This window comes from Buceros rhinoceros, unplaced genomic scaffold, assembly GCF_000710305.1.
Source record: "Buceros rhinoceros silvestris isolate BGI_N320 unplaced genomic scaffold, ASM71030v1 scaffold4620, whole genome shotgun sequence".
NCBI classification, from domain to species: domain Eukaryota; kingdom Metazoa; phylum Chordata; class Aves; order Bucerotiformes; family Bucerotidae; genus Buceros; species Buceros rhinoceros.
The window spans coordinates 111,628-124,836 of NW_010388930.1; positions in this window are offsets into that span (position 1 = coordinate 111,628).

The following is a 13,209-nucleotide window of genomic DNA, read 5'->3' on the forward strand; positions in this document are numbered from 1 at the left end:
CTTTCCCTAATGTGGTTTCTCTTGTGTGAAACCATGAACATCTGCATTAAAGCAGATAATGGATTGAGGACTGGAGATACTGGTCTCGTAGTCCTGGGTAAGGAATCCCAGCTTTGAGTTTGTAGACCAGTACTTGACCGAATCATTATCTCATAGTTGTCTGTGAGTACTAAACTGGATGCATTACTCACTGCGTAGAAGGACAAGTCAAATATTTCTAATGTGGTATCAAAACTTTTCCACTTGCAGCAGTAATGATGAGGATCACTATTTTAAGGCAATTGTTCTTTTTAAGTCTCCCTGAAATACCCAGAGGATTTTATGCTTCCAAGAATACCAACTTCATGACAACATTGGTATGTCATTGCTGCTAGGGAGTAGTGCAGAAAGCTGCACTTCAGCTCTGTGCACACGATAGAATTAGTGTCAGTTGTGACGTGAAACGGGAGGGAGGACAGAGTCTTTATGCTGTTTTCCTTGTGCTCATGCTTTTCAACATCATCTTTTTAACCTTCTGTTTTGTTTGTGAGGTATGAGAATTACCTAACATGTAAACATAGCAAACGGATGTGCTAGTTATGTACTTGTTCAGGTGACTTTTTTTAAGATGACAGCCTTATTCTTTTTAATATATTGCCTATGTTTTTAAGTTTGGCACTTAAGAATAAAATACTTTGAATTGTCTTTCTATGTATTTATATCACCCTTATTTTAAGTCTGTTTTCCTGCCCACCTCAGTCTTTTTCGCGCGGTGGCAGCTGTGACCTCCCTGACGCGGCTGCCTCGGGAGGACATCTGCTGGAAGGTCTCAGAACTAAGTCCGCTAACCAGCCCGTGTGGTGCGGTCACGGCAGCCGGTGACTGGCGGCAGGCAGCGGTTGAGGAGCAGGTCGATGGAAGGTGTTTGGAGCGTTGCCCTCGCCGCCCCCACAGCTGTCTGCAGCCGTGTCTGTGCCCTCCCTTGGAACTTGTATATACATCTGGAAAGAGTCAGCAGAGTAACCGTTCATCACCTACTCCACAGACTGGATTTTTTTGTTTCACTCTGAACTATGATTACGGAGTGTGCACACTAGGGATCCAAAACGATAATCCTGGTGAATACTCACAGGGGTTTTTCTATATTTTTTATTTTGACAATTACTATACTAATATTAAGTAGCTCTTTCCATGTTTGATTTATAAATATAGAATCAAAGTAGAAGTTGATATTTTCAGAAAAGTAATTTTTTTCCGTAAAAATCTAAAATCTTTGAATGTGTAAAAACTGGTTAGTTTATCTGATAAAAAATATTTATTCTGCTCTGGGTTTTTGTCTAATAACAATTTTCTCTTTAGGTGTCTATATAACGTTTGGTGTAGAGTGTAATACAGTGCTTCATAAAAGGCTTTTAAAGGCTCTTCATTCTTGTGTTTTCTTAAAGACATCTCTATTTTAACAGGGAGATTTATTCATGTCAGTTAAACAGTAATGTAATGTAAAAATACTACTACATTTTTGTATTATAGTGCATCCTTTATCCACTTTTCATCTGTCCATGTTAACTGATGATAGAAGTAGATGTATTTCTGCATAAAGTGTTTAACGCAGTCATTAAAAATAATAAATTAAAAAATAATTCCATTAAAAATGGAAGATTAGCTGTTTTGCAGTTGATCCTGGTGAATGAACCTAGAAGAAGGAAACTGATCTCATAAACCCAAAGACCTGTGGGTTGGCAGCACGTGTTACAAGGGAGGTGACCACCTTGTGATATTGCAGATATTTTTGTTTAAATCTGTACAGTGAGTATAATTGTTCATGGTAAGTAAATTATTGCCTAATGTTCAAAATACAAAATGAAGGAGCATCTCTGCAGAACTAACAAAACTGAGCTTCTGTTTATCTTTTTGTTCCTGAATTCAATAGAGCTTGAAAAACAAGGCAGCAATGTTATGGAGGGATCAGTCCTTACTTTAGTTCTCTTCTGGTTTAAATTATCTGTGGGAATGGTCAACATGTACTTACTGATTTTTCTTTTCCCCTTCTTATCAGCAGTGGTGCCCTGAAGACGAACATGGTGTATTTGGCTGGGGGCAGCCTGACTCTTTGTTTTAAAAACGAGTTGCTGCCCAAGAGATTTTCTTTTAAAGGGCTGAAGTAAAACAAGGTAGTATACTTCAACACACTTTCAAATATTTTTAGGCCCAAAATATGAGTGGAATGCGTTTTAGACAGCTGCATACGGATTTAGTTCATTTAGACTAGAACTGACCTAGTTTTCAGCATCCGTCTGGGTCAGGGCTTCCTGGTTTTGATTGCCTGCCTGCCTGCAAAGACACTGCAGTTTGACATCTGGCTGAGTGCGCTGCCTGGACTTCCAAAAGACTCGCGGGATTAAGTGAGCTATTTACACGTGTGCAAATCTAGACTAATTTGGAGTTGATGCAGCAGTTCAGTTCCATCACCAGAAGGCAACTATCCATTAACATTCAACCTCAGAATTTGAAAGTTCACCACAAACAGTGCAGGGTGGGGTGGGGAACAGCTTTTGAATGTTATGAAAAGATAAAATGGGAGTTTGTTTCTAAGGTAGGTCAGAGAGGACAAGAATAAGAAGATGAAAGGGAGAAGACTGAGTGAAAGCAGAACAGAGAAGATTAGCGGGTGACATGAGGAGGAATTACCTGTAAGCTGTGGAAGGAGAGGGAGGGGGTATAAACACAAAAACCACATGGGGAAAAATGTGAGGACACCTGTCAATTGAACGACAACAACAAAAAAACCCAGTTACTTACTGGTATTCAAATATTTTGGTGAGAAATTTCTTAAAAATGTTTCTGGAAGAAAAAATTAAGATAAATAAGGTCACACTTCTGAGAGAAAACAACTGTAGGAAGATTATGAGAAAAACACAAGGAGTTGACCTGCCCTTGAGCTCCTCTCCCCTAGTATCTTGTCTGTCTTCTGTTTTGGAAACACATCTGTAACTATAAAAGAGGTGAAATTTTGGCCTCTTTGAAGTTGATGGGAAGCTTAAGGTATTGACAATGTTAAAAAAACCGGTAATTGCATTAACATTTTGCATTTCCATACTGATAATTGTTTTAGCATTCTATATTTCCATACCAGATGTGCCATTGCACCGGGAAAATGAATGGTGTAGTTAGTATGGGTCTGTGTTTCTTGGTGATGCCTTCATTAAGTTTGCTCATCTTTAAGGAAAAGTGCATTCCTAAGCAGTAGTCTTGTCGATTGAACGTGAAACCTGGAGTTCAGTCAGCATTTCTGTGACTAGTGTGCAAACAGGAATTAAGACTACAGAGCAGGTAAACTTTGTCATTTGCAAGCAAAAGAGGTGAGTCCCACAGCGAGATATTTACCTTGCAGCATATACCGAAGTCAGTTCCAACAAAACACTAATGCCAGTGTTACCTTGATGTATTTTATGCCCTTCTCACCTTCAGCTCATTGCCTCTTCTGAAAACTTGCAAAAACTAGACTAAGTTTAACCCCACTATAATTACATCTCCCCCAGACCCAAAGCTGCTAATAGCTGCTGGGACTTACCTGTGTGCATTTAGGTGTAGTTATAGAAAGGACCCAACGGGACCACCTTAAAGCAACTGGGCTGAGAGATCAGTGGAGAACTTCCAAGGCTTTCTTGAGCTCCTCTTGAAAGCACCATGTACAACTGAGAAAAGGATGTGAGTTTAGCGGGATCAGAAGTACCTTGCTTTGGCGCTGTGCTCTGTAGTCTGTCCGTAGCAATCTGCAGGGATCTGACTGTCCTGGGGGCTGCCAGTTGTGAGGTGGAAGATGAGGTGGACTGTTTAAGTGTCATACTTGTTAGGGAATAAACTTCAGTGAAGGGTGGAAAGTTCAGTCGAGGTGGTGGCACTGCAGTTAGGGCAGCATTTGTGTGAAAGGTACAAATGATTCCTGTTGCGTACATGTTCGCTGAGCACAAGGGGCTTTGTAGCAAAGGTGTTAAAGTCCTGTAACATGTTTCCTGAGTCTTTCAGGAGAGAGAGCTCTAGTGCACAGTGGGGTCACACAGTTTGTCACCAGGACAGTTCATTTCTCTGTTAAAAAAAAAAAAAAAAGCTACTTAAATCAGTGTAAGCATGTGTAGTTATTGCATGGTTTTGCAGGTGAGCCACAACTTTCTGGAATAAATAGAAAATTGGTTATAGAATTTCTAATTTGTCTGCCCTGATACGTGCCTTGTTGTCCTGCAGCAGCTGATCATGGTTATTGGCTGGAATAGGAAGGGTGGAGTTCCTGGCAGAAACCACAGCTGGATGAGCTTTCTTTTCTTTCTGTTTCTGCAGCAAAATGTTAACTTTCCTCCTAGGCAGGTCACAGAAAATTAAAAGCATGCTTGATACTGCTGACTGACCAGCTAAGTTTCTCACATGCAGAAGATACCTAACATTTTTGTATACTTGGGTTTCTTTCTAAATTGAAAGGAAAAACAAGGTTCTGAAGAGCATCCACAGATTCTGAAAACTTCAAGTGAACAAAACCAAACCCACACTATTTTTTAGTACTTGTGTCACAAGACTTTACTGCATTATAGTAATGGAATTAGTGCAGTTGATATGTGATAGATTCTGGTATGAAAGAGGCAAAGAAAATCATATCTTCCACTTTACAGTATCTTTTCCCCACCTCCTCAGAAAATCCTGAGGCTAACGAGCTCAGGATCATCCAGTCTGGCAAACAGATGCCTCTGACTCAGCGTTTATCCCGTTAAATCACACCACCCCTCTCTGTCTTTATCCAGCACCCTAGTATGCAGCTTCCCTTACTCGGTGTCTCCTGAGAAACCCTTGGTCTGCAACAAAACAAGCCCAGCTTCCTGCAGCTCTTGCATGTGGGGATGCTCTTGAAAGTAATACTGTCACTGAGCTCACCAGGGAGTTTGTCTGGAGGGCGTGGGAGGCACATAGGAGCAAGAGGCATTTCTCAGTTGCTTGTTTTCCTGAAAAGCACAAGATACTTGTATTTTCAAGATCCCTACCCTTCTATAAAATTTGATTATGGCCCCTTATTTAGGGCCATGGAGACAGAGGCACGCACTGGCCGTACACTTGCATAGGAAACCAGGCTGAAAACGTTATTTAAAATTTGACTTGACAGGCTAAAATACATTATGGGAAAGGTATGTATGGGTGAGGAGGGACTCAGAAGGCTTATATCCAGAACTTCATAACTAAATACCTGGGAGTGGATTTCTTCTGTCCTTTGGTTCTGTGTGTGTCTACACTAATATTTTAATGCACTCTTGAAATTACTTTTCCTGTTATCTCTGCTTAGCACTTTGGTTCATATTGTGGAGCAATCTTGTAAGACAAACTAGGTTTCTTTTAAATAAAAAATAAACCAGCAGCATACATAATGCTAACAGCACCAGACTGGAGCTAGTCCAGAGTTTCTATCCTTAAAGCACATGCAGAGTGGACATCAGGTCATCAGCACCAACTGTCTCGCTACAGAAATCTATGCATATTAAGCTCACTACTTTTGAAAGTAGATCTAGCCGTAGATAGATTTCCCAGCAAACTTGTATTGTTCCTTTGGTTCATAATGCTGAAGTTGTGCTCTTCCTTATTAAAAAAAAAAAAGTATCAAAATACCTAGTTAATCTGTCAAAATTAACTTCCGTGAATTTATAGGATGTTTCTTTAAAATTTTAAAAAAATAATTCTTACATGAGGAATTCATTAACAGCATGCCCAGAAAATGCTCCTGGAATTTTGTCAAATGCAAGAGTAACAGATGCAGTTCAGGGATGTGCTTTCAGTAGCATCACATATCTCCGTCAGCTACCCACTCACTCTGACAAACCGTTGCATAGAAATCTTAGGGCCTGATTTCTTGTGCATAGCATTCTCATTAGTTCGTGAGCCTTAACATGTATTATTATAAGGAGATGGTTTCCACTTCTAAGGCTTTATTTTAATTTATGCGAATCTATTAGAAGATATTAAAGTATGTATTGTTTTAACCATTTATGTTGTTTCTGAGTTGTGGCAAGTTTTGTTCCTCTCCGATCTACTCAATAGTCAGTAGGTCAGATCTTATATTCTTGACTTAATAATTAGTGATCCTGTTGCCTGAGGAAACGGATCCATGTTTTGAGACTGAGGGTTGTGTTTCTTCTTCCTACATGTTTCCACCTGCAGTAATGACAGTAGAATCCTACAGAATTCTACTAGCACACAGTTCAAGGATAATTAAGGAGCACAGCACTGATTAGAATACATATATAAAATATCTTAAAGATATGCATTTCTCTGACTGCAAGGAAGGAACATCAGATTTCATTAGAGAAAATAGAAACATGGCGTAGTGTGTTGGATTTTTTTTTTGTCTCATATGAGCAGTATCACGTTCATACAAACTGGTACTTGTCTGTGGTTACTCATAGTAGTGGGAATGTAAAGCAGGTAAGTTTGGAGAGGTAGCCTTCAAGTCTTCAGTGTCTTTCCATTGAGATACACAGCAACAAGTTGTTTACAGCACCGGTACAGTAACAGATGCATTGTGTGTATGTTATGTTGAAATAAGAATGGCGATGCTGCATGGAGCCTGTTATGTGATTCATGACAACTATGTGCAAACCATGCACACAGGCCTAAAAATTACAACTTGTTAGTGCTTTATCTTACTCAAGATACTAGCTGTTGACCCAGCACGCTATTCATACTGTCAGTGCTTGAACATCTGCATTATAAACATTTGTTCATACTGAGAATTTGGTACTAAAACACACTGTAAGTCGTCAGTCACAAAACACAGAGAAATTTCTCTCTTGCTTCTGCTGAAACTGGTTTTAGCTTATTTCACATAGAAAAGAAGAAATAAAGAATAGGGCTTATCTTTGATACCCTTTCCCCACGCAGAGACCCAACTATATGGAGGCAAATGACTTTTCCTGCGCTGTGGCTCGGTAGCCGGCAGGACTGGGGGGCTGCTCCCACAGTACCGCACTGGTTCTCCCTGCGTGCTGCTCAGCCACGCAGGTCATGCTGACTGGTCACTGGCTCTGACCGTGCCCTGAAGTGGACTGATAAGCATGAGCCGGATACTAGTTCTCTCCTGCTGACCTGATTCCTTCTACAAGACCCAAATAGTTTAAAGGATAGTAGCACCCAAAAAAAAAATTTTTTTTCAAATCATTCCCTGGGGTTAGAATTAGTTTTGTGTAGCTAAAATGTTTGAGTACTAACATGCAGTAAAGAACATGCAGAGTGATTAGTGATTAGTTATAAAGATTAATCTTCCAATTCACAAGTAATTTAGAAATACAATCAGATGCATGTCTGTGTGTGAAATCAGAATTTTGGGTATTTGTCTGTAGAGTGGCTAGTAAGTTTAGATAAGACATGGAATTTACAACAGAAGAACACAGCTCGGAGGACAAAATCTCTGACCCAGTGCAGGCAGCCGCACTTAATTAAAGGATTTGTATTCATGTTGGTTTTACCTTTTCAGGGGTACATAAATGGCAAATATTGTACTGGTGTAATGTTACTCTGGACATACATAGACATTTGTAATTAAATCCTATCAGCTATATTTTCTGAACAAGAGATTAAAAGAACAAGGTATTATTCTTGAGTGTAAAAAGTCTATTTGTTTTTTTTTTTTTAACACAGCTTTTCAACACTGTCGGTATTATATCAGGTAATGTATAACCCGAATCAACAATAAAATGAATATCCAAGTTTGATGTCTTGCCAAAGTACTCTGCCGACCTCCCAGAGCCAGGTGCAGTCCCAAGACAGCGTCATGATGTAGCTCTGAGGTGTTTTTTCTGCCTCTTCTTGCAGATTTAGGCAGTGTTTTGCTTCACTGTATTCAGTGGTAAATCTCTTTCTAACGGACAATGCAATCAGTCAGTTCTGCCCCCAACAAGGAGCAGAAAATGTTTTCAGGGTTCTTTTCTGTCACTTAAGTTGAGTATTTGCCTCTACTATTTCTCCTTCAGTTCCTTCTTCTAAGTGGCAATAACAGATCCTGAATGTTGCTCTGTCCTGCTTGGCTTTTCCGTTTTTTTTGCAAGGAGTATGTTCTACTGGCAGGGGTTTCTTCTAAAGGAACATCTAGCAGTGTTCCTCTTTTGATGTCCAAGTGGCACCTCTCTGGAGGGGCGATCAACTGTAAACAGAGTTTTGGTATAGTTCAGTTCTTTCTTCTAAAGGAACATCTAGCAGTGTTCCTCTTTTGATGTCCAAGTGGCACCTCTCTGGAGGGGCGATCAACTGTAAACAGAGTTTTGGTATAGTTCAGTTCTTAAGTCGGAAGAGGTTGAGGTGTGTAGCCTTCCATTGGGTCTCAAACGTCCGGTCTGCTGAGGCAGGACTTTACGTGCCTTTTCCCCTGCTTGTTCAGGTCTTTATTAGTTTCCTTAGTGAAAATAGCAGTTTACGGGTATAACAAAGATGCCATTATATTTATGATCAAGTGAGCAAAGAAATTTTTAACTTTTTCTGGTGGTGCCTGAACTGAAAAATTTCCCCTCACAGTTGCATAGGTTTCAAAGAACAGGGGAATAACAAGATTGTATTTGGTTTGTCAATGAAATATGGTTCAAAAACAAACAAAAAGCCACATTCATTTCACCCGTGGGGAAAAAAGCTGCTTTACATTTCTGGGTTTTTTAAGTAGTCCTTTTTTCTGGCCATGTTCACATTTGTTACTTGCACTTGTGTCACTTGTCACCAGCACTACTCTGGTCGGTGCTTGTAATTGCTTCCGAAATGCAAGACATACCAATATGGTGTCTAAGCTCACTATGCTGCTGCCTCCTCTTCCGTTGAAGTCCTTCCTGCCAAAGACTCAGCTTCTCTGTGATTCTTTTGCCAGAGAAGTATGACCATCTCCCACAGCCTTGGAAGGCTACTCCCTGTATCACTGCAGGGCGTTATTGTAGTCTGGCTGCCAGACTGTGACTTGGTCCTTGCTGAACTTCCCAGGGATCCTGCCAGTCCTCCAGCCTGCCCCTCAGGCTCTCTGCATGACAGCCCTGTCCACAGCACGTTGACCAAACCCCACCTCCACCGCACCATACAACAGTTTGCTCTCATCAGTCTCTGGTAGCTTCAAGGTTATTAGGAGGATGCACCCCTTCACGCACAAAAACAAGCACAGGGTGATTGCCTAAGTCTCTGTTTCCTTAGAAAACCCTTCTAAACAATCCGTACAATTTTGCTTTGTGCTTCGATTTTCATTACGTGCAAGGCCATATAGCATGGACATCCAATGCTGACCAATATCTGACTTCGTTTTCCTGCTCAGAGAAAAAGAACAGAACTTCTTTCAATGTACTTCTGCAGCTCCCCAGTGTTTTAGAGTTTTAACTAAAGTAATACCTTGAGCTCATTTGAAAGTCTGCTGAAAGCTTCAAGATAGCAGATTACTTTCTGTAAGTGGCTTGGTGGACAACTCAACCTATAAATGATTTAGTACCTGGCTTTCCAGAAGGAATGAAGCTGGGTCATGTGTTCTATAATTCAGAAAACACGTAACACTTGAGTGAACAGGCACATACAAAAAGAAACATGATTTACCCAGTATTAGAGCAAATCTGTTGCTTTTAAGTTTTTTTTTTTCATTGTTCAGTGTTCATCACTCTATATGCAATAATGTCACGGATGTAGGATTACGCACCTAGGTCTAGAAAGCAGCAGGAACAGGGACAACTCTGTTTAATTGTACTGTTACACTGGAGCATTTAAAACTTACTAGATTATAAAAGCAAACATTGTTTTGTTTCAGAGTAACTGCTTATTTTAGTGCAGTTGGGTTCAATGGTGTGCTAGTTCAGTCCCCAGAAAATGTAATGGGTATGTTGCTAGGATATGGCAGCTGCGTAGTGAATAGGAAAGAGTTCTGACTCATTCCTATGAGGGAAAAACAAGGACCCCACTTCTAAGAGATAAAATTTTGTCTGTGGTCAAGGTCTTCTGAAAGTCTTTCCCTGCCCACCTGTAATGCTGCAGAACTGGTGAAGCAATTGATGGTTTTACCTACCGTATGTAACAGAGATTGGAAGATACCACACACGGTATTGTACAAAACCTTGTCATCCAGTGGTGTCATCAACGAAGAGTTAGGTAAGATTAACAATTAGAAAAAAGAATCCCTTTTCATATGACCTTGCTATTGCTGTATCTGCCAAGCTTTGAGTCTCTGTTACCTCGGGTTAATATTTTACAAGAACAATTAAGTAAATAGGCTTACATTGATGCCAAGTTCAATTCTTCAAAGGTGGAATCAGTACTCTGCGGTGACGAGTTAGGTGCACGTGTGAGCTGGTAATCAGATTACATTTTGCTGTCCTCTCCGGTTGGCTCTTTTAATATTGCCCTCAGTAAATTCTGGGATTTGGAGGGTTTTATTTGTCTTTTATAACTTCCAAGGAAGTTGGAAGCTTTCATGTCTTGGTTTTTATGCTTGAGGCCTCCCAGTCTCAAAATTGGGGTCATTTGTTCTAATTTAACCCATGTCCTAGGCTCTGAAGAGAAAATTTAGCTCTGCAAGCAAGTGAAATATATTTTGTAAGGGTGGGGTTTTTTGTTCCCCACTCCGGTTTTCACTCTGAGGAAACTAAATTAGAGGCTTGTGGCCCAGGAAACTCTTTAAACTGATATTAGTACTGCAATAGGTTATATTTCACAGAAGGAGAAAGATCTAGGATGAAAGTGTTAAGCCCCAGGTTAAATTCAGGAAATAGTCACTAAGAAGTACTGCTGGAAGGGACCCTGAAAGTGTCTAACCCATCCTTGGTTCCTGACACGTACAAATACCTGTCTCTGTAAACTCCTGAACATTTTTTGCTTATACTGTGTGTAATAAGGGAGATGTCACAACCTCTCCAGGCTCACACCTTCTGTTGCCTCAGTAGTCTTGCCATTAGACACACGTTCTTAGTGTCTAAATTAAACCTCCTGCGGAGTGACTCACTCCCCTTATCTGTATTGTGGCTGTTTGGGGCACGCTGGGATGACAGCGCTTTTCTCAGCTCTTGACAGCTGCCCTCTCCTCCTTGGGGCAAAACTGTGCTGGTTTGCTCTGGTGGGGCTTCAGCTCTCTGGCTGTGCTTATTCCCCTTCTCCCAGCTCCTGCCTGGCCAGCAGCACCCCGTAAGGTACAAGGCCTTTGGAAAGCCAAATCTGAGCCCGAAATCTCTTACTGAAGAACAACTACCCAGCCAACTCTACTTGCCTGAGCTATGTTCTTCGCTGTTCCCATGAGGCACCTGGGGTTGTTCTCTAAAATAAAGGAATAACTGTAGTTGTCTAGTGAGGCTTGTGACGCTTGATTAATTCTTCTCGGAAAGATCTTTAATGGAACATCTTGCAGAAGATTCGGAACATCTTACTGAATTTGATTTGATTTTCAATTTTTTTTCTAAGCTGCAATAGAAGTGAAGAAAAGCTGAACAAGTGCTTAGATTCTACTGTTGTACCTGAAAACATGGGTAAGATGATGGAAATCTTAGGTAACTTAGTTTCATGCATGCATTGTGATGGCCTGTGACAGCTTGTCCAAAATTCCTAAGACAACTGGCATGATTCTTTGGAAAAAATCTTGTTTTAATCCTGCAGTTGTGATAAAGTTCCAGTACAACACCATTGTCCCCCATTCCTTGCTATGAAAAGACGTGTGAAAAAGACTATGAAAAAGTGTGGAGGACTTCATTTTCCAGACACTCGTGAGAGTCTGTTGGCAATGATCCTGTAAGTCTTGTGTTAGGGAACGCTGCAGAGTGGCAGGAGAGGCATTACGTTGGCACCGCTCGGTCAGATACTCTCAGCTAAAGTGTTCTCAGAAAGGCTGCAAAGGTGGGTGGGTTGTGTGTGTGGTCCTGGTAGTTCCTGTGCGCTGGAAAAGGGAAACTTCCTCGAGGCGTTTGTGTGATGGTCTCATTCTGTGCACAGCATGAATGTCATGTCTTCATCTCATTCAGAAGTGGAGGTCTGTTGGGAGACTGGTGAGGGGGAGAAGGAAGGGAAGGGTGAAAAGCAGGAACACGTATTTCTAGAGGGATGAACTAATACCTGTTTTAAGTCCAGGTGAGGAGATTATTTGCACTTTAGGATGTGTTGTGCTGAAATTGTTTGGATATACGGAGTCTGCTTCACTTTTACATGTGAGTTCTGTTTGCTCAGCATGCAGAGTACAGTCTGCCCTGCAGCAGCTGCCTCCTGATAGCTCGGGGAAAGAACCTTAAAAGCAGCACTCCCCATGCCTTCATCCCAGATAAAACCACAGTAATAGCAAATACCTAACAAAATGCAATAATAATATGGAATTTTAAGCCACCTACCAGTTATAAAGTATTTGTGGATTTACAGTGTTTAGTTAGTCCCTCTGGCTTCCTTCTCAGCCATGGAGAACACCAGTGCTCCCCGGTTATGCTCCAGTAAGTGCTGAGGCTACTTGTTCTGCTGTCCCAGTGGCAGTCATTCTTCCTCCGAGCAAGCAAATGAACTGCCCAGGTCAGAGCTCCTTAGCTCTCTCCCCTTCTGTACTGGAAATGCAGCCCACTTCTATCAGAGAGATTTATTGCTGCATTTACTTCTTTGTCAGAAAACTTGAATTAAGCAGCGTCGCTCATGGTCTCTGATGAGAGGCTGTACAGGGCCAGAAGGGTGCTGCTAATCACTGGCAGGTACCGTGTGCCTCTTACGGTGGTTCTTACAGTGCTATAATGGTATTCAAAGGATTTGAAAGGGAGCTCAAAGGAATGGGTGAAAGGGTGTAGGCAAGAAACTTCGGGTACATGTTCCTCCTGCCCTAAACAGGCAACTGCATTTCCAACAATTTGGTCTTTTCCAAAGTAATTGCAATTATTACTTATAAATGGCTTGTTGAGGTAAGAATGGATAGTGGCTGAGAAAGGGAGAAGCGTGAAAGACAAGTAAGAGCAAGTCAGGCTCTGGTTCGGCTCCACATTTGGCAGAAAAGTGCTTCTGAAAAGATTGATGTCCTGGTGAGCAGAAGTGAATGTAAAAGTCCTCCAAAGTCCTGTCAAAATGTCATTGACCTGGGAAGAGCAAAGCGACTTGAAAGCCTTTTTCTGAATACAAGACAGTAGGGCTATGGTATTTTTGTAGACTGGGAACCATGTGAGGCACATCTGCACGGTGATCATAGGCTAATTAATGTCAGTGTTCAGTCAGCAGAGCCACTCATCTGGAATAAGTGCGCTG